Raw genomic sequence first — 23,242 nt, 5'->3', positions numbered from 1 at the left:
TCCACAGTAATACCACCTCAAGGGTCCCCAGGCATACAGCTCACAAAGAGCACCGTTCCCCCAAATGCCAGGGCCCACGATTGATCGGCAAGAGGCTAGCATTCAGTCCCCTCCAAAAGTCTCTCTCCCAGCTAGGTCTGTCACAAAACTATAAGCAGTATAGGCCCAAGTTAAACTTTTACCTTCCTTATCACGATACTCCTTCCTCCGCTCACAGATCGTATGTATGACGCACACGTGTTACGCTTTATATACACTGCGCATGCGTGAAACTCCGCCCGCCCCTGACGTTCTTTCTAGTCTATTCCCCGCCCCTTTTCTTTCGGCGCAGTGGGGGAGAGCACATGGCGGAGACAGAGCAGGTGGATGATAATAGCAGCAACGAGGAGGAGGAGGAAAGCCCGAAACCAGAAACGTCACGATCCCGGAGGAGATTTAAGGCCTCAAATATGGTCTTTGTAGAGATGGTGGAGATGGTGGACATATTGAAGAGGGCCGACTATGAAGGGAAGTATGGACCTTACCCAAACCCAAATGTGAGAAAGGCCAAGATCATGGCTAAAGTTGTGAAGAGTCTGCACAGGAATTTTGGGGTACGGTGATCCAAGGATCGACTGAGGAAACAGTGATTGGACCTCAAATTAAGGGAGCAAGATCAACATAGGAGGATCAGGAGAGTGCTGCAAAAAAGTAAGTAGTTGTCCTGTGTTCCTATTCTTTCTTTTTATTACGTTCGTGCTGCTCCATGTGCTTTTCTTTACTGTTGTACAGTGTAAAACGGCAATTTTCATGTTCATGGGCACATTAATCGTTCATAGGAAACATTGTTCGTTCGGCCACTAAAATACGATGTTTTGGCCAAATGCAGTTCAATACAGTTTTTCTGGCCTATTTCTATTAATAAAAGTTTGTTGTCTAGATGGGTTTGTAACTAGAATGAAATGCAAACTAGATTCTGTGTAAGGAAAGGACACTCAGCAGCTGTTTACACATCTGGACACTGTAGCACTAATGTGGGACACTAGAACACCCTTTTTATTAGGGTGCCCCACACAGGTGCTCCAGTGGATAATATAGGGGTGTCTCCATCTGTGAAGCTTGCACAAAACAGATAAGTATTCAAGCTTTACAAAGGACAAAAAATAATCTTCAGCTTGGTACTCTACCAAAACAGACAATTGTACCCCACTTCCAAGCAATGTTTCATATTCCTATTTCTGTCATCAAATATCTGTGTGCCAAGTATACCTATTTTTGTTCACATAGGGGAGAAAAGACTCGGAGGACACCACTCATCAGAGGAGACCAGGGACTCCCCACCTCAGGAAGAAGGGGAAATCCCCCAAAACCAATCAGAGGAGGAGGAGGGAGACGTTGTAGAAATTGTCACCACAGGTGAGTGTCTGTGACCACAGCCTCAGGTAAGAGATGGATGCCTGCATATTTATAATACGTGGTGTGTTTTGTTTGTGTTTTTGTAGGTGATCTGGATGTTGTGGAAGAGGAATGTCATTTCACCAGTGAAAGTGCCCAGATCCTCATCAGGGAGATAATGGGGTGTAATGGAGATTTAGGAAACATAAAGCAAAACATCAATGATGTGCAAAACAAAATGAAGAACATCATTGATGTTTTAGGGAGAATCTAAAACACCCAGAAATCCCTAAATTTCTTCTTCTTTTTTTTTTTTTTTTTTTTTAAATAAATTTTTACGTATGTTAAAAGCCAAATTTAGAAGATGTACACAGTGTGTCAACATGTGCTATCTGCCATCATGGGAGATCAATGTACGAGTTTGGTGGGTGCAAGCCCTTCCTCGATAATAAAGTAGCTGAGAGGAAGGGGTTGCACCCACAAAACACGTCCATTGATCCCCCATGATGGCAGATAACACATGTTGACATTAGGCAATTTGTGTGCATCTTCTAAATTTGGCTTTTACAGGGGTGATATCACCCCATCTGCTGAACGCAATATCAAACACAGTTTGTACATACTCATGTCTGATATTGCCTTCACTTTATAAAAGTTGAACATTGTAAGTTCCAGAGTTGTGTATTTTTTTATGATTTTAAACATGTTGGTTTGTTCAAAAACCCTTTTATAAACGCACATGTGATTGTGCTTTGATTAAAAAGATTGATAATCAACAATGTGTGGCTTCTTCTTTCAATGCTCAAAAGCATTTTTGGAGTAAAGTTTTTGTTTTCAGTGACAATGGGGGTTATTTACTAAAGGCAAATCCACTTTGCACTACAAGTGCAGTTTCAGTGCAGTCTCAAGTGCACTTGTAGTGCAAAGTGTAGTTTCCTTTAGTAAATAACACCCAACAGTGCTTTCTAATTTTACACAATCACACCATTTTTTATGACTCCCCAAATTTCGGTCATGGTGTTGAAAATTATTAATATTTTTGTCAGTAATGCATTACATACATTAACAAAAAAAAATAAGGTGTGTGTGTAGCAGACCCACAGCATAATAATAGTTAGCCAAAGAAGAGATTGTCACCTCATGTGTCAATGAAATTTCGTTTGCACTGTTGAAGAAAAAGGCCAAAAAAATATAACATTAATAAAAGATAACCGAGGAGACAGCTAAAAGAAAGCCAAACAGTAAATCAAAGCAAATATTTTTTCAGTTTCAATTATATTTTTATTTAAAAAATGTCTCAGACATTGTCTGGCATATCGATGGCCCCCCTACCCGCAAAGTATTCCATGTATCTTATACGGACCTCACGGGCACTCTGGGGGGGCAAGCCAGTTTCAAGCTCCGTCAGGGTTGGGTCATTAATATGAATTCCGGCCTAAGGCCCAACTGAGGAAGCATAGTGTGACGGGAGGGCCCGTGGAACTCAGAATACATCTTATGTCTAAGTCACCCTATGCCATCCTGGCACAGGGTGAGTGAGAAAATATATCCTGGACTACTTAAAATGGGACAGTAATATTTGTCCACAATATGTCCCAGGATGTATGTAGAGACTATTGTTGGTTTGGTTGATTCTGAACACAACCTGTTAATTGAATGAGCTGATCACATTGTCCTCTATACAATGTAGGAGACGGGACGACTCCTATTGGAGCTCATGTTAATTAGGTTAATTAGGTTTTGTTTGTATTGTTAATTGTAATTAGCTCCAGCTATTGTGTTTATACTACTGTGTGAAGCTCAGTGCCCACAAGTCTGGGCGAAAGGTCATGTCTCAGTCACCTAGGCTGTATAAAGGATTAGATAATTAGCTCATGTTAATTAGGTTACAGTTGTATTGTTAGAGGTGGTTCCAACGGCATATAAAGTCTTGTAATTTTGATTCTAAATAAAGTGAGTTCCGATGTACTCCAAGACTGGTGTTGTCTAGTTCTTGGGGGTTCCTATAGCCAGATCCATTGGACTCGTGTTCCAGAACTTAGGAAGCGGTATACTGACGGAAGCACTCAAGCGGAGTGTGGGACGTTCCGTGACATTGGTGGCAAGCAGCGGGAAAGCTTCCTGCAGTCTGGGAAATCTAAACCTCCACCTGGATCCAAGATCAGGATAGCAGACTTCAGTCACCCCAGCGGAGATATGGACCTGGCATCAGAATTCCCGGGGCTGCTGCGGATCATCCTTTCAACATACACCAGGACTGTGTCTGAGGATGAATACCTGGAGCTTAGGCAGCAAATTCGGGTGGAGCTCTGGATTGCAGCCCTCCGTCTCGCTGGTATAAAACAGGACAAGTGCTTTCCAACCCAAGAGCAATGGGCCAGTGACCAACGGGCATTGCGCATGGCATTCCTGGGAGAGCAGCCCCAGGAGCAATGGGTGACTGAGTTGGACAGGTTGGTCCAGCAGGAGATAGAGCTGGACAACCGTTATCGGGCTCTGCAATGGCACGCAGAGGAGGGATATTTAGGGGAGACAACAGAATGCTCTCCGGAGGGATATGACTTTGGCGGCCCTGGATTGCTGTGGGAGAGCCTTACAGATCTTTTTATGTTTGGCGATGAAGGGGAACCTGACCTTGAGGACCTGAGAGAATATAGAGAGGCTATGCTCGGTCTTGCAGGGGTCTCAGAGCTCAAACCTGATCTGGACCATTTGCTAAGGAAGGAACAGCATCTGGAAAGGGCATACAGGAAACTGCTAGAACAAGTTCAGCAGCATGCCAGAGAATCGGCAGTGGAAAATCCGGAGATTGCCGTCCCCAAACCTGAAGTGCTGACAACAGGGCAGAGCTCTGCTAACCTCTGCCCAGAAATGATAGCATCTTCTGGGTTCCATGGACAGGAGATGGTGAACCTCTATCCCCAGACATCAGTTGCAGAGACATGAGATTTGATAGACTTTTCTGCTGAGGAAGAACAACCTGATGAGCCTCCAGCAGAAGAGCTGCTATCAGGGCCAAAGTTCACTGTGTTCTGCCCAGCACCAACAGTGGCTTCGGCCTTCTTGAGAGAAGAGGTAGTCGGCCTTTCTCCCACAACACTGACAGGGACATGTGATTTTCTGCCAGCAGCATCTATGGAGTTAAAACAAACTTCTCCAGCTGAAGATCTGGTAACTGAACAGAGGGTCCAAGACCTCTGTCCCACACTTTTACCAATTCCAGAGACTGGGGATTTCATAGACGTTTCTGTAGAGGAGGAACCACCTGGCAAACCCCCAGCAGAAGTGCTGGCAACCGGACAGAGGGTCCAAGAATTCTGCCCCACACCTGCAGCAATTGTGGAGGCTCAGGGTGAGAAGATGGCAATCACTTCCCAGCAGCAGATACAGGGGGAGAAGCGAGAGGAGGTGTGTGTTGTCCCTCCCCAACAGTTGGCCAGGGTGGAGGAAGCGGCCTTCCCTCCCCAGCAAAGATCAGTGCACCTGGGAGACAGTACCATAGACATGTCGTCCAAGCAACCAGATGAGGGAATGGAAAAGGAAGCAGCTGGCTCACCTCCCCAATGGCAGCTACACAGTTTGGGAGTGGAGGAAGCCAGCCTCCTGCCCCAACAGTTAGCCGGAGCGGAGGATGCGGAGTCCCCAGCAGAAGTGCTGGCAACAGGGCAGAGTGTTACCAACCTCTGCCCAGCACCGGCAACAACTACAGAGTTCCAGGGAGGTGGGGCAGTCGGCCTCCCTCCCCAACAGTTAGCTGGAACAGATGGTGTGGGGTTTCCAGCAGAAGGGCTGGCAACAGGGCCGAGGACTGCTGGACTTTGCCCTCAACTAACAGAGGATGGATTTCCTGTGAAGGTGGATGGGACTTCAGTCTCCACCTGTATACCCCAGGGATGCTGGGCAATCGGACCAGATCCCCAACAGCATGACAGAGTGAGCCCAGTCACCCTGTCTTCTCTCCAGCGGCAGAAAGGACTCCAGGGAGAAGGGCCAGTCCAGGCCTCTCCCCAGCGGCAGATATGTTCTCTGAGAGAGGCAGAGGTTGGCTGGGTGAGTAATGCTTTGTTTGGAACAATTTATTTGGGGTACTGTGTGGGTACAAGCAGTAGAGGACTGGAACTACTTACTAACTTCAGAGTCAACCCGTCTGGGGTCTCCTCCTGTGTTAGTCTTCTGCAGAAAGGGGAGAGATGTGACGGGAGGGCCCGTGGAACTCAGAATACAGCCAGTTTCAAGCTCCGTCAGGGTTGGGTCATTAATATGAATTCCGGCCTAAGGCCCAACTGAGGAAGCATAGTGTGACGGGAGAGCCCGTGGAACTCAGAATACATCTTATGTCTAAGTCACCCTGTGCCATCCTGGCACAGGGTGAGTGAGAAAATATATCCTGGACTACTTAAAATGGGACAGTAATATTTGTCCACAATATGTCCCAGGATGTATGTAGAGACTATTATTGGTTTGGTTGATTCTGAACGCAACCTGTTAATTGAATGAGCTGATCACATTGTCCTCTATACAATGTAGGAGACGGGATGACTCCTATTGGAGCTCATGTTAATTAGGTTAATTAGGTTTTGTTTGTATTGTTAATTGTAATTAGCTCCAGCTATTGTGTTTATACTACTGTGTGAAGCTCGGTGCCCACAAGTCTGGGCGAAAGGTCATGTCTCAGTCACCTAGGCTGTATAAAGGATTAGATAATTAGCTCATGTTAATTAGGTTACAGTTGTATTGTTAGAGGTGGTTCCAACGGCATATAAAGTCTTGTAATTTTGATTCTAAATAAAGTGAGTTCTGATGTACTCCAAGACTGGTGTTGTCTAGTTCTTGGGGGTTCCTATAGCCAGATCCATTGGACTCGTGTTCCAGAACTTAGGAAGCGGTATACTGACGGAAGTACTCAAGCGGAGTGTGGGACGTTCCATGACACATAGTTCACAGAATTTCTCCTTAAAAAGTTGTGGAGAACACAGCAAGACAGGATGATGTGATTGAGTTTATATTCCGCCATGTGTGTCGGTGTAAGAAATAGGCGGAACCGGCTGGCCATTATTCCAAACGTATTCTCCACCACCCTTCTGGCTCTGGCCAGCCGGTAATTAAAAACCCTCTGGTCCAGGGTGAGGGTCCTCATAGGGAATGGCCGCATAAGATGGTCCCCCAGCGCAAACGCTTCTTCTGCAACAAAGACGAATGGGAGTCCTTCCGCATTGTCTTCTGGAGGTGGCAAGCCCAAGCTTCCATTCTGGAGATGCCTGTAGAACTCAGTCTGGGCGATGACTCCACCATCCGACATCTGGCCATTATTCCCCACATCCACATACAGGAACTCGTAAGTAGCCAACACCCTCGCCAACATCACAATACTATTGAACCCCTTGTAGTTGTAATAAATGGATTTTTAATACAGCTTACCTTTAAAATCCTTTTCTTGGAGTACATCACGGGACACAGAGCACCATAATAATGATTATTTGAGTTATACGCTACCTTTAGGTGATTGGACACTGGCAACCAATAGTAAGACGGTTCCTCCCATATTACCCCCTCCTACACAGGAAGTACCTCAGTTTTGAAGCAAGCAATGACGATCCCAGAAAAGAGGGGAGGGACCTCTGTGTCCTGTGATGTACTCCAAGAAAAGGATTGTACAGGTAAGCTGTATTAAAAATCCATTATTCTTTATCGTACATCACGGGACACAGAGCACCATAATAATGACTATTTGGGGTGTCCTAAAGCAATGCACCTGAGGGGGTGGAACACAATATCCCTAAGCCCCAATGGGGCCTGAGACTATAAAGCTGCCTGCAACATGCTGTGGCCAAAAACAGTCTCTTTTTGAGATCTAACATCCACCTGGTAAAACCTGCTGAAAGTATGAACTGAAGACCAAGTGGCCGCTTTGCTAACCTGAGCCATAGACACCTGTTGGCGTACTGCCCATGATGCACTAACCCCTCTAGTGGAGTGTGCTTTTAAATCCCAAGGTGGAACCTTGTGCCTTAATCCATATGCCTGGATAATAGTCTAGCGAATCCACCTAGATATAGTTGAACTTGTTGCCGGCTGTCCTTTCCTAGGACCCTCCGGCAGGACAAAAAGGCAGTCAGTCTTCTGAAAAGGAGCTGCCATCTTTAAGTAAACTCTTATTGCCCTCACCACATCAAGCGAGTGAAGCGACCTTTCCTCCCTAGTTTTAGGGTTTGGAAAACAGGAAGGTAAAATGATATCCTGATTCAAATGAAAATCGGAAACCACCTTTGGTAAAAAATCCAGACGAGGGCTCATGACCACTCCTGATGAAGAATCAAAAAAGGTTCTTTGCAAGAAAGGGCAGCCAATTCTGACATCCTTCTAGCCGATGTTATAGCCACCAAAAAAAAAATTTCCTGGCCAATAGGACAAAAGGAATATGCCTGATAGGTTCAAACGGTTGATTCTGTAAGGCTGACAGGACCAAATTAAGGTCCCTGGGGCATAAAGGCGGTTTAACCGGCGGCCTCAGGTGCATTACTCCTTTGACAAAGGTTCGTACCAAAGAATGGGATGCAATTGGTCTTTGGAAAAAAAAAACGATAAGGCCGAAATCTGTCCTTTAATTGTCCCCAAAGCCAGCTTCAAGTCTACTCCCACTTGAAGAAAGGCAAGAACTCTCCCAATCGTATACTTACGAGGGTTCCACTTCCTTCCCTCACACCAGGAAATGTATGACTTCCAGACTCTGTAGTAAATAGTTCTAGAAACTGACTTTCTAACATTTATCAGAGTAGACAAGACTGAACCCGTAATACCACAGTCCTTTTATACTCTGGTCTCAATAGCCATGCTATCAAATTCAGCAACTGTAAAGAAGGATGGAATATGGGTCATTGAGACAACAGGTCTGGACGGCATGGAAGGGCCAATGGGTCCCCCACTGCCAACTTCACAACCTCCGAGTACCAGGATCTCCGGGGCAACGCTGGGGCTACCAGGATCACTGGCTTTCGCTGCTCCTGTATTCTGCATAGTAAGTGCGGCAGAATTTGGATCGGAGGGAAAGCATATATCAGAGAATACTGATCCCAAGTAACTACTAATGCCTCTGTCCTGACAGCAAGCGGATCCTTGGTTCTGGATACAAACCTGTCCACTTTGGTATTGAATCTGGATGCCAGCAGATCCACATCTGGGGTCCCCCAGTGTTGGCAGATCTGTAAAAAACTTCGGGATGCAGGGACCATTCCCCTGGCAACAATTTTTGGCAACTTAGGAAGTCTGCCTGCCAATTGTTCACCCCAGTATAAACACTGCCGAAAGAAACGGCACATGCTTTTCTGCCCAAGTCAATATGTGATTTACTTCTCTTTGGGCTGCCCGGCTTCTGGTACCTCCCTCGTGGTTGATATATGCCACCATCATGGAGCTGTCAGACTGGACTTGGACAGGAAGACCCCGCAACCTGGATGTCCAGAAGCGTAGAGCCAGACGAGCTGCCTGAATCTCCAATAGATTGATGGGCAAGGTCCTTTCTGCCTGGGACCAAACTCCCTGGACAGACGCCTCCTCCAGGACTGCTCCCCAGCCGAGACGACTGGCGTCTGTAGTTACCACTCTCCAGGCTGCTGGTGGAAAAGATTTTCCTTTTCTCAAATTGCTGGTTCTTAATCACCAAGAGAGGTTCCATTGTACCTGTGGAGATAGAACCATAGGATGATCTAAGGTTCGAGCAGACCTGTACCAGGCTTCCAGAATACTGTTCTGGAACACCCTGGAGTGGAACAGTGCATATGGAATTGCCTTGAAGGATGACACCATCTTGCCCCGCAACCTCATGCACAACCGAATAGAAGGTCTTGGTTCTTTTTTCACCCTCTGGACGAGTTCCATTATGGAAATGACCTTTAAGGGGGTAGAAACATCCTTTCTTGGGTGGTGTCCAAGACCAGATCCAGGTATACCAAGACTTGAGTCAGACAAAGGGCTGACTTGTCCACATTTAGAATCCAACCTAGGTGTTGTAAAACCCGCACTGTTCTTGACACATTTTGGATCAGGATGGGGCAAGAGCAATCCCTCAGGAGAAGATCGTACAGATATCCTACCACGGATATTTTCTGGGACCTTAGGGATGCCAACACCGGGGCCAGAATCTTTGTGAAAACCCTGGGGGCCGTGGCTAGACCAGACGTTTACAAAGAGGTTGAGAGCCTTGAGGTCCAAAATGGGCCTTACTTCCCCATTTGGTTTCAGCACGGTGAAAAGGTTTGAGTAAAACCCATTGAATCTTTCTTCGTGCGGAACCTTGACAATTACCCCCTGCTTCTGCAGATGCTGCAAAGCTAGGAACAGGCATTTCTTTTTCTCTGGATCTGACGGAACCCTTGAGTACAGAAAATGGTTTGGTGGAATCTCCCAGAACTCTATTCTGTAACCCTGTGTTACAGTGGAAATGACCCATCTGTCTTTGACCAGTTCTTCCCAGGCATCCAAAAACAGCCGAAGCCTGCCCCCCACCTGTGAGAGCGGGGGCGCCCCTTCACAAGGTTGACTTGGAGTTGGACTTGGCTGGCTTTTGGGTCCAGGACTTCCTCTGACCCTGAGGTTTTTTAAACCCAGATGGCTGAGGCCGTCGATACCGCTTGGGGGAAGAAGCACTAGGCCCTGTAGCATTGGGAATTTTAAAAGAGGGTAGCTTACTTCTCCTTTTAGTAGGGAGTAAGGCACACTTTCCTCCTGAGATCTTTTGGATATATTTATCCAGATCCTCACCAAATAAGTGTTCTCCAAGGAATGGAAAAGCTGTAGCCTTTTGCATGGCATCTCAGCAGACCAGTTCTTTAGCCACAAGACCCTGCGCATATGTATTGACAGCAACGCAAAACGAGACATCTGCTGGATTGAGTCTTTCAGTGCGTCCACTGCAAAACATAAAGCATGAGGAAGCTCCGACAATTCCTCGGTAGGCTCCTCCTGGCAAGGTAGGTTTTTTATCAACATTTTAAAGTGGTCTTTTAGGGATTTTGCAAATCCCAATGGCTGCAACTGCTGGCTGAACTGCTGCACCAGCCACCGCAAAAGAAGCTTTCAATAAGGACTCTAGCTTTTTATCAGCCGGATCTTTAAATACCTGGGCATTATCCACTGGACAGGTTAAAGTCTTATTAACTGAACAAATGGCAGCGTCCGCCAAAGGTGTATCCCATTTCTTCCTGAACTTTTCCTATATAGGATATAAGGTAGAAAACCTTTTTGGAGGTAAGTATATCCTGTCAGGATGATCCCAGTCTGCATAAACCACCTGCTCCAATAATGGATGCAAAGGGAATGCTTGGGAACCTTGCTGAGGTCGCAAGGATCCTAAAGTAGAACAGGAAAGTCCAGACTCCTGAACCGGGGGTAACTTAAATCCAACTCGTACCATCTCAGTCAGAGATTTGATAAACAATTTTGGGAGGCTGAAATTGGCTCCTCTGAACCGGAGTTCTCAGCTGAGGATTCTTCAGCCTCTCCTTCCTCCCGGTCTTTTATGGCCACCTCTTCCAAATCCTCTGCCCACTCTGGTTCCAGATCACCTGGACCCATCTGCCATAAGAGTCCTGGTGCTCTAGTGATTCTCCACTTGGCCCGGGCTCAGGGGAGGGAGATCTATTATGCTTCTTCCCTTCCTGTGTTACTGGGGCAATCATGCCAGCTATTTTGCCTTCAAGGCCCGCTAAGGCAGATGCCAAATCATCCTTTGTAACATAAGCCGAGGCAGGAATATTGGCAGTGGTCACTATGCCTGACAAATGCAATGGCTCAGCCAGGCCAGATGCTGCAGGTCTTTCAGGGGAGACTAAGGCTGCATCAGCATGGGGTTGGTCTCCTGTTTTTAAGGTAGGTAATCTTACTCCTGTGCTTGCCCTGCTCCCTGTACCTCATTTTCTGGAAGACATTGCTCACATACGAGGAAAATTATACTCCCCACAAGCTGTAATCAGCGTTCAACCTGTCGCAACTGTGTCCAAAAACCTCCAGACTCACATGGTCAAGTATCGCTCTGTGCTGTCCCAGCGCATGTCAGGAGCTTCATTCCTTATAATGCCTAACCTGACAGTGCACTGAGCGTGCGCGCGCGCCCACGTGATCAGCAGCACGCACGTTGCACGGTGCATCCGCCGTGCCCTGACGCACGCGCATCGCGGTGTTGCACACCCACACCGACAATGCACACACCAGGGCCATACACGCACAGCAGCGGTGCACACGCTGCGCATGTGCACACCCGCACACGCTCCTCTATAAGTGCCCGCCATACCGACAGTCTGTAACATCCAGGGCACAAGCTACTAAGGTTTTTTTCAGTGGAAAACAGAGAGAAATATATAAAAATTCCCAAAGGGAGTACTCACATCCCAAACAGCAGGGCCTGTTTTACCAGGCCCAATCTTCCCCCATCACGGCGGGTAGCGCCTCTGAGGTCCTTCAAGGACCGGGTCCCCCATTCTTTGGGGTCCACAACCTTGGACCTGTAAAGCACCCTTCTGGGTACCTTGGGCAAGTTTGACCAGGAATACCAACTTAACAAGGGTCCAGCACCATTTAGGACACGTTACAGGCAAAACCTCGCTCTTGAACCGAGGCTTGGGCACCATCCACTTTAGCTTTCTTATGCCATCTGAATGGATCCGATTATAACATCCTCACTGGGACATCATTGAAGAATTTTGAAGAGCTTCAACAGCCATGACCATCACCTTCAAGACACTGGAGAAAAAACTGAGGTACTTGCTGTGTAGGAGGGGTTATATGGGAGGAACCGTCTTACTATTGGTTGCCAGTGTCCAATCACCTAAAGGTAGCGTATAACCCAAATAGTCATTATTATGGTTCTCTGTGTCCCGTAATGTACGATAAAGGAAGTATGACTCCGAATTGGGGGGTGGGGCTATGTGGATGTGTTTCCCATCAATTACCCCTCCTCAGTTGGGAAAGTCCCACCACTGGGCAAAGTGGGAGGCCACAGTCTGCCATTCCTGTGGCGTGGAAGGAAACTGTGGAGTCAAACCAGAAAATAAAAATTAGTCATTTTGCACATAAACATTAAAAGCAGATTAGACACAAACATTCTTGGCCAACATCAGTATAACATTTATTTTAGGGAGTATTTAAAGACAAAAATATAAGGTCCACTTATCAGATTCATCACCCCCTCTGATGGCCCATTGTAAAAAAATGTTTTGGGGGGAGATGTTTTGGACATGTAACCCTCTCCACTTCATTGAGAGATGAATGCATACATAATGTGTGTTACTTTGGCCAGCCCCTCCTTACTTACACTATTGGCAGCCCACTGGACAGGTAAGAAGTGTCGTAATACAAAAATATGAATGCACACTGTCCAAATTGGAGCACAATTTTAACATTCTGCAATTACCTATCAAGATAATTGTGACGGACCTGGCCGGGACAGAGGCTGTTGGAGAGGACTGGGTGCGGGCCTGTTGCCTTTTGATTATGGGCCCTAGCATTTGGGGGAATGGTGCTCTCTGTGAGCTGTATGCCTGGGGACCCTGGGGTTGGTGTTACTTTGAATTCAGCTCCATGTCCCCCCAAAACACACAGACTCTGGGAACCCTTTATATGTCATATTAGAATGATAAGACTGAATTATACTGTTGGGACACATCCTGTGAGGAGATGCTAATGTCATCAACTCCACTCACCTGTCTGATGTCAGCTATAATGTGTTTAATGTAAATAAGTTTAGTCTAGGTTCTAAGGGTATTCAACTCATTGTTGTTTGTTCTAATTAACCTGTGTTGATGTTTATGGTAATGTATGTTAATTGAATGAGCTGATCACATTGTCCTCTATACAATGTAGGAGATGGGACGACTCCTATTGGAGCTGCTGCTATTGTGAGAAGGTGTCCTGTGATAATTAACTCAGTCTGGGCAAAAGGTCATGTCTCAATCACCTAGGCTGTATAAAGGATTAGTTAATTAGCTCATGTTAATTAGGTTAATTAGGTTACGTTTGTATTGTTAGAGTAATATTTTCTCCTGTATATAAGACTGTATTCTGGTTCTGAATAAAGTGAGTTCATGTTAGCAACAAGCAAGTGTCGCCTTGTTTTGTGCTCAGAGAGGTTGGAATATCTGATATCTGTATATGACGGAAGCACTCAAGCGGAGTGTGGGACGTTCCGTGACAATAATAATAAGATCCAATAACTTTAAACAGTACCATTTGAAAGTATTCAGGCAGGCCCTTGCACTACATGCTTTGGGGAATTCATACAGAAATCTGACCACAAAAGAGGTAGGTATAGTGTGTATGGGTTTGGCAAAGAAAGCAGATAGAGGATTGGTTTCGGTTGACTTAGCAGTTGGGGTGAGGGAGGGTTCCAAATGAGTTTGGGACCCAAAAAAAAGCCTCTGGCACCCTGCCTGAATTTAAGGACACAAATAACATTTGTACACATTTTAGGGGGTGTTTAGGGTAAATCACTACAATGGAGCTGCCAAAATACATTGTTAAGTGACTAGGCAAGGTGTATATAGGCCCTGCAGAGCATGCTGGGGAGGTAAGTGAAGGCAAATATGCATGAAGGCCAAAAAAAACAGTTAAAAAATTCCAGCATGCATGAGGATAAAGGGGACATTCTCAGCATATTACAATCATGGTAATTAGGGAATGATGAAAGAAATACAATATATTAGCAATAGGGATGAGCTTCGTGTTCGAGTCGAACCCATGTTCGACTCGAACATCGGCTGTTCGATCGTTCGCCGAATTGCGAACGTTATGGGCCGTTCGCGCTAAATTCGTGTGGCGCGTCACGGCCCATAATTCACTGCGGCATCGCAGTGCATTGCTGGCTGATGATTGGCCAAGCATGCACTATGACCCGCATGCTTGGCCAATCACAGCGCCGTCAGTAGAGAGAGCTGTAATTGGCCAAAGCCAGGGTGGCTTTGGCCAATTATGGCTCAGGGGATTTAGTACACACCCCACACTATATAAGGCCGCCTGCACGGCGGCCCTGTGTAGTGTGTGTTCCGGTGTGCTGAGAGATAGAGAGAGAGAGAGACAGTGTCATTTGATTTGAGTTAGATAGATTAGGCAGAACAGTCAGTCAGTTAGCTGCACTTACAGTGTATTGTGTATATATATGCATCCCAGGTGTTGCATATATATATATATACACTGTATTCAGTTTAGCTAGATCCGTTCCTGTTATCTTCTATCTAGACTATTTACATTTAATGCAGTGCGTACTGCTCACAGTGTTCAGCTAGATCCGTTCCTGCTATTTACATTTAGTGCAGTGCGTCCTGCTCACAGTGTTCAGCTAGATCCGTTCCTGTTATCTTCTAGACTATTTACATTTAGTGCAGTGCGTCCTGCTCACAGTGTTCAGCTAGATCCGTTCCTGCAATTTACATTTAGTGCAGTGCGTCCTGCTCACAGTGTTCAGCTAGATCCGTTCCTGCTATTTACATTTAGTGCAGTGCGTCCTGCTCACAGTGTTCAGCTAGATCCGTTCCTGCTATTTACATTTAGTGCAGTGCGTCCTGCTCACAGTGTTCAGCTAGATCCGTTCCTGCTATTTACATTTAGTGCAGTGCGTCCTGCTCACAGTGTTCAGCTAGATCCGTTCCTGCTATTTACATTTAGTGCAGTGCGTCCTGCTCACAGTGTTCAGCTAGATCCGTTCCTGCTATTTACATTTAGTGCAGTGCGTCCTGCTCACAGTGTTCAGCTAGATCCGTTCCTGCTATTTACATTTAGTGCAGTGCGTCCTGCGCACAGTGTTCAGCTAGAGCCGTTCCTGCTATTTACATTTAGTGCAGTGCGTCCTGCTCACAGTGTTCAGCTAGATCCGTTCCTGTTATCTTCTAGACTATTTACATTTAGTGCAGTGCGTCCTGCTCACAGTGTTCAGCTAGATCCGTTCCTGCTATTTACATTTAGTGCAGTGCGTCCTGCTCACAGTGTTCAGCTAGATCCGTTCCTGTTATCTTCTAGACTATTTACATTTAGTGCAGTGCGTCCTGCTCACAGTGTTCAGCTAGATCCGTTCCTGTTATCTTCTAGACTATTTACATTTAGTGCAGTGCGTCCTGCTCACAGTGTTCAGCTAGATCCGTTCCTGCTATTTACATTTAGTGCAGTGCGTCCTGCTCACAGTGTTCAGCTAGATCCGTTCCTGTTATCTTCTAGACTATTTACATTTAGTGCAGTGCGTCCTGCTCACAGTGTTCAGCTAGATCCGTTCCTGTTATCTTCTAGACTATTTACATTTAGTGCAGTGCGTCCTGCTCACAGTGTTCAGCTAGATCCGTTCCTGTTATCTTCTAGACTATTTACATTTAGTGCAGTGCGTCCTGCTCACAGTGTTCAGCTAGATCCGTTCCTGTTAAATTCCTACTGACAGGCAGGCTTGTCTGGTTACAGTATATAAAGCTACCTGAAGAAAATTACAGGTGTTCTATTTGATCCTATTAGTACCACGGTCAGGCAGCTAGACTATTTACATTTAGTACAGTGCGTCCTGCTCACAGTGTTCAGCTAGATCCGTTCCTGTTATCTTCCTACTGACAGGCAGGCTTGTCTGGTTACAGTATATAAAGCTACCTGAAGAAAATTACAGGTGTTCTATTTGATCCTATTAGTACCACGGTCAGGCAGCTAGACTATTTACATTTAGTACAGTGCGTCCTGCTCACAGTGTTCAGCTAGATCCGTTCCTGTTATCTTCCTACTGACAGGCAGGCTTGTCTGGTTACAGTATATAAAGCTACCTGAAGAAAATTACAGGTGTTCTATTTGATCCTATTAGTACCACGGTCAGGCAGCTAGACTATTTACATTTAGTACAGTGCGTCCTGCTCACAGTGTACAGCTAGATCCGTTCCTGTTATCTTCCTACTGACAGGCAGGCTTGTCTGGTTACAGTATATAAAGCTACCTGAAGAAAATTACAGGTGTTCTATTTGATCCTATTAGTACCACGGTCAGGCAGCTAGACTATTTACATTTAGTACAGTGCGTCCTGCTCACAGTGTTCAGCTAGATCCGTTCCTGTTATCTTCCTACTGACAGGCAGGCTTGTCTGGTTACAGTATATAAAGCTACTTGAAGAAAATTACAGGTGTTCTATCCCAGCTTAGTGCAGCTACAGGCCATTAGTATGTCTGGAAGGCCAAGAAGGAGAGGCAGACAGTCACAAGCCAATAAGAGAGGGCAAGCAGGCTCTGTGTCTAGTGCTGGTCGTGGAGACGGTGCATCCTCATCAGCACGTGGCCATGGGACACGCTTGGCCTTTTTTTCGGCAGCTGGCCGTGTTGAGCCGCAACATGCGGAAGACTTGGTCGAGTGGATGACCAAGCCGTCCTCATCCTCCTCATCCTCTCTCACCCATGCCCAGGGTGCTTTGTCTGGCAAAGCAGCGGCCTCTTCCCTCAGCTCAATGTCATCAGTGACTCCTTCCCTAGCTCCACCATGTCCTCATGAGGATTCCCTCGAACTGTTTGACCACAGTGTTGGGTACATGCTCCAGGAGGATGCCCAGCATTTGGAAGGCTCTGATGACGATACTGAGCTCGATGAAGGCAGTAACATGAGCGCGGACAGAGGGGGTGCCCAAGAAGGACAGCAATCTGGCAGTCATGCTCCCCCTGCTGCAGCATACTGCCAGGTTTGCTCCAGTGATGAGGAGGGAGGGGATGATGAGGTCACTGACTCAACGTGGGTGCCTGATAGGAGAGAGGAGGAGGAGGAGGAGGAGGAGGAGGCGGCAGCACATCACCAACGAGGCAGGATGCCCTCCAGGGGCCAGCCTAAGGGCAGCACATTGACTGCATCACACCCCAAAGCTCCACATGTGCAGGGCGCTGCAGTCTCTGCGCGTTATTCAAAAAGTTCTTTGGTGTGGGCCTTTTTTGAGACGAGTGCATCAGATCGCACCGCTGCTATTTGCAACATATGTCTCAAGCGTATCTCGCGTGGCCAAAACATCTCCCGCTTGGGTACCACATGCTTGACCAGACATATGTTGACCTGCCATGCAGTTCGTTGGCAAGCGTATCTAAAAGACCCACACCAAAGAACAAAGAGGATCTCTCCTTGCTCCTCATCAGCTGAGATTTCCAACCCCACTAGACCTTCAGTCCTCTCTGAGACCTGCAGTGAGAGGAATGAAGGTGTAGAATTAGGTGTGTCACAGCCAAGTACTTGTGGGCAATCTGCTTTTGGTACACCGACGTCAGATTGTACCAGGCAAATTTCCCTGCCCCAGCTGCTGCACCGCCGAAAGAAGTTTGCTCCCAGCCATCCACATGCCCAGCGGTTGAATGCTAGCTTGGCAAAATTGCTAGCACTTTAACTGCTGCCTTTTCAGTTGGTAGACTCTGCCCCCTTCCGTGAGTTTGTGGAATGTGCGGTTCCTCAGTGGCAGGTACCCAAACGCCACTTTTTCTCACGGAAGGCGATTCCAGCTCTCTACCGGCATGTGGAAGGCAATGTCCATGCCTCGCTGGACAGGGCGGTCAGCGGTAAGGTGCATATTACCGCTGACTCATGGTCCAGCAGGCATGGACAGGGACGTTACCTAAGTTTCACGGCGCATTGGGTGACTCTGCTGGCAGCTGGGAAGGATGCAGGACAAGGTGCAGTAGTGTTGGAGGTTGTTCCGCCACCACGCCTCCAAAATGCTAATTGTGACACACCTCTCTCCTCCACCCCCTCCTCTTCTTCTTCCTCCATGGCCTCTTCCTCGGAACCAGCGGTGCTCCGTAGGCGTTCAAGGGGCTACGCAAGTACGCAGGCCAAAAGATGCCATGCGGTGCTTGAGCTGGTGTGCTTGGGGGACAGGAGCCACACTGTGGCAGAGGTTCTGTCAGCTCTGCAGGGGCAGGTTCAGAGGTGGTTGACGCCATGCCAACTTAAGGCAGGAATGGTGGTTTGCGACAATGGCACCAACCTCCTCTCTGCCCTCCGACAGGGACAAATGACCCATGTGCCCTGTTTGGCTCACGTCCTTAACTTGGTGGTGCAGCGGTTCTTGGGCAGGTACCCGGGCTTACAGGATGTCCTGAGGCAGGCCAGGAAAGTCTGTGTGCATTTCCGCCGGTCATATAATGCCAGTGCTCGGCTGACGGACCTCCAAAAGGAGTTTAACCTGCCCAAGAACCGCCTAATCTGTGACATGCCCACCAGGTGGAACTCAACGTTGGCCATGCTGCAGCGGCTGCACACGCAGCAGAGGGCCATCAATGAGTACCTGTGCGACTATGGCACCAGGACAGGGTCAGGGGAGCTTGGTTTTTTTTCCCCACACCAGTGGGCCATGATCAGGGATGCATGCACTGTCCTGTCACCATTCGAGGAGGCCACGAGGATGGTGAGCAGTGACAGTGCATGCATCAGTGACACTGTCCCCCTTGTCCACCTGTTGGAGCACACGCTGCGTGGAATAATGGACAGGGCACTTGAGGCAGAACAGAGGCAGGAAGAGGAGGACTTCCTTAGCTCTCAAGGCCCCCTTTATCCAGACAGTGTTCCTGCGTGCCCACCGATCACACAGGAAGAGGACGAGGAGGAAGAGGAGGAGGAGGAAGATTGTGTCAGTATGGAGGTGGAGCCTGGCACTCAGCATCAGCAGCAGTCTTTAAGGGATCAGTCCCAAGAAACACATGGACTTGTACGTGGCTGGGAGGAGGTGGCTGCGGACCATGTCGTTCTTAGTGACCCAGAGGACTCCGGACCGAATGCCTCAGCAAACCTACGCTGCATGGCCTCCCTGATCCTGCAAAGCCTGCGTAAGGATCCTCGTATTCGTGGTATCAAGGAGAAGGACCAATACTGGCTGGCAACCCTCCTTGATCCACGTTACAAGGGTAAGGTTGCGGACCTTATCTTGCCATCGCAGAGGGAGCAGAGGATGAAACATCTTCGGGAGGCCTTGCAGAAAGGTCTGTGCAACGCGTTCCCAGAGACTGGGAGGTTACAAACTCCTGTTTCTGGACAACGTGTTGCTGAGGCTTCGGTCAGTCAAAGAAGGAGCGGTGGAGAAGGTGGCCGTCTGACCGATGCGTTCAGACAATTTTTTGGTCCGCAGCCCCAAGGTATGATCGGTTCCAGCAACCATCGCCAGCGTCTGTTTTACATGGTGCAGGAATACCTAGGGGCAAGATCAGACTTGGACACCTTTCCCACCGAAAATCCTCTGGGTTACTGGGTCTTGAGGATGGATCACTGGCCAGAGCTTGCACAGTATGCAATTGAGCTACTGGCCTGTCCTGCATCCAGCGTTCTTTCGGAACGCACATTCAGTGCTGCTGGAGGCGTGGTAACCGATCACAGGGTGCGTCTGTCCACCGACTCGGTCGATCGGCTGACCTTCATAAAAATGAATGAGTCTTGGATCACCACCAGCTACCAAGCACCTGATGCTGATGTAACCGAATAATTTTTTTTGAAATCTCAGATCCCTTCAAAGACTGCCTATGCTGATGCTGAGTGACTATCCCTGAGTAATTATCCTCTTCCTCCTCAATCATCACGCTGATAGCTTGTAAGAACATTTTTGGTTCTGGGCGCCACCACCAGTGCCTAAGGCACAATTTTTCAGCCCCTGTTTAACAGGGGCGTGTAATTACAATTTTTGATGTAATACTTTGCAGCAGGGCTCGTTCCTGCATTCCAACTAGAGTGTCTGTGAGGGGTTGCAGTGTTGTGGCACCAGCACCAGTGCCTAGGGCCCAATTTTTCTGCCCCTGTCTAACAGGGGCGTGTAATTACAATTTTTGATGCAATACTTTGCAGCAGGGCTCGTTCCTGCATTCCAACTAGAGTGTCTGTGAGGGGTTGCAGTGTTGTGGCACCAGCACCAGTGCCTAAGGCCCAATTTTTCTGCCCCTGTCTAACAGGGGCGTGTAATTACAATTTTTGATGCAATACTTTGCAGCAGGGCTCGTTCCTGCGTTCCAACTAGAGTGTCTGTGAGGGGTTGCAGTGTTGTGGCACCAGCACCAGTGCCTAAGGCCCAATTTTTCTGCCCCTGTCTAACAGGGGCGTGTAATTACAATTTTTGATGCAATACTTTGCAGCAGGGCTCGTTCCTGCGTTCCAACTAGAGTGTCTGTGAGGGGTTGCAGTGTTGTGGCACCAGCACCAGTGCCTAAGGCCCAATTTTTCTGCCCCTGTCTAACAGGGGCGTGTAATTACAATTTTTGATGCAATACTTTGCAGCAGGGCTCGTTCCTGCGTTCCAACTAGAGTGTCTGTGAGGAGTTGCAGTGTTGTGGCACCAGCACCAGTGCCTAAGGCCCAATTTTTCTGCCCCTGTCTAACAGGGGCGTGTAATTACAATTTTTGAAGCAATAATTTGCAGCAGGGCTCGTTCCTGCGTTCCAACTAGAGTGTCTGTGAGGGGTTGCCGTGTTGTGGCACCAGCACCAGTGCCTAAGGCCTAATTTTTCAGCTCCTGTTCAACAGGGGCATGTAATTACAATTCTTGATCTAATATTTCACAGCAGGGCCCTGTGAGGGCTTACAGTGTTGTGGCCACAGCAACACCTAAGGCCCAAATTTCTGCTGAGTATATAGGGCAGGACCCTACTTTCAAACATCTAACTTACAAACGACTCCTACTTGCAAACGGAAGGAGACAACAGGAAGTGAGATGAAATCTACCCCTAGGAAGGGAAATTCTCTCCTGTAAGAGTTAATATGGGAAAACAATTTCTCCTTTCCACTGATGCTTTCCAATCCTTGTTCCACAAAAAAACCCAAATTTTCAAAAAACATTTTTCATTGGGACAAAAAAGTGAGGTGAAATCTTCTGAAGAGGAGGAAAGACAGCAAAACAAATGTCACAGGGGTGATAACCCTTCCCTATGTTTTCCAAAAAGCTTAGAAAAGATTTTTTGGCTGGAGCTAAACACGTTAAAAATGTTCAAAATTACAAACAGATTCTACTTAACAACAAACCTACAGTCCCTGTCTTGTTTGCACCGCCTGTATACTGCTGTTCAGAGTATATAGGGCCTGGTGGCCCCACACCTTTCCTTATTTTAATTTGGGTGCGGGGTTCCCCTTAATATCCATACAAGACCCAAAGGGCCTGGTAATGGACTGGGGGGTACCCATGCCGTTTGTCTCACTGATTTTCATCCATATTGCCATGACCCGACATGACATTAAACCCGCAAGCAGTTTTAAATGAGATTTTTTCCTTTAAAAATGACATTTGGTGCAGGGACTGTTCTAAACATGGGAAACACGCGTCAATTTACAGGCATACTATAGACACCCCCCAGGTACGATATTTAAAGGAATATTTCACTTTTTTTTTTTTTACTTTAAGCATCATTAAAATTACTGCTCCCGAAAAAACGGCCGTTTTTAAAAGTTTTTTTTGCATTGATACATGTCCCCTGGGGTAGGACCCGGGTCCCCAAACCCTTTTTAGGACAATACCATGCAAATTAGCCTTTAAAATGAGCACTTTTGATTTCGAACGTTCGAGTCCCATAGACGTCAATGGGGTTCTAACGTTCGTGCGAACTTTCGGTCCGTTCGCGGGTTCTGGTGCGAACCGAACCGGGGGGTGTTCGGCTCATCCCTAATTAGCAAACATTAAATACATATAATGAGATGTTAAAGGAGAAATCTTACCTTAATATAGTCCTTCTGCAGGACCTGTATGATGGCAGAACAGGTCTCTGGGATAATGATCCCCAGAGCTTGGGGGGAGATGCCTGTCGAGAACTTGAGGTCCTGCAGACTTCTTACCGTCGCCAAGTACCGCAACGTGACGACTAGCCTCTGCTCCGGAGCGATGGCTTGCCTCATGCGGGTATCCTGCCTGCTGATATAAGGGGTCAGCAAAGCCAACAAACAGTAAAATACGGGGTCCGTCATCCTGAGAAAGTTCCTGAAATCATCAGGATTATTCTCACGGATCTCACGGGGCAAAGGCATGTGACAGAATTGGTCACGCTGGAGTAACCAATTCTTGGTCCATGAACTCCTCCCCACCCAGTTCATGGACTGTGTCAAAGTAAGAACCCCAACACCAAGCCCCCGCACAGCACGAACTCTACGATAAGTACATACACGCAACATGGCTTTAAAACGGTCAGCTGGTCAGAACGAAGTAACAGAATGCACTGAAGAACAGCAAGGCCTGTGAAGAGCGACCTGAAAATCAATAACGAGCAGACAAGAACTCACTGAATAAACCAATGGGAACTCACTGCACGCACTGAAGACCAGATACAAACCCACAAGCACAAACTGTACAGCAAAAAAACGAACTGAAAACCACGAGTCTGAAAAAGCGCAAATCGTCTCTCACCAAACTTTTACTAACACAAGATTAGCAAAGGGAGCCCAAAGGGTGGCGTGCTTGGTATTGAACTGCCCTTTTTATAGTCCCGTCGTACGTGGTGTATGTCACCGCGTTCCTGACGTTCGGAAATTCCAAAAACTTTGTGCGACCATGTGTATGCAAGACAAGTTTGAGCCAACATCTGTCAGAAAAAATCCGATAGATTTTGTTGTCGGAATGTCCGATCAATGTCCGATCCTGTGTACAGGGTATTACAGCTAATCATAAGCTTACTTGCATACTCAATTTCTGTATGTTCATTGAGTGCAGCTACGACTCCATAGTTTTCTTTTACTGCAATAAACTTTGATGAAAGAAAAAGAAAGGAAAAGAAAAAAGAAAAGAAAGCACTGCATCTAATAACAATTTTAAATATGAGCATAGAGAATGGGTCTAATTTAAAACTCAGCTCCAACCTTGCTTTTGTTTTTAATATTTTGGAAAGATTTACAACCTTGGATATGTTTTAAAAATTATCATTTTTTAGTAGAAATATAG

The sequence above is a fragment of the Aquarana catesbeiana genome, linkage group LG04, assembly GCF_042186555.1.
Source record: "Aquarana catesbeiana isolate 2022-GZ linkage group LG04, ASM4218655v1, whole genome shotgun sequence".
NCBI classification, from domain to species: Eukaryota; Metazoa; Chordata; class Amphibia; order Anura; family Ranidae; genus Aquarana; species Aquarana catesbeiana.
Note: the sequence above shows the minus strand (reverse complement) of the source record.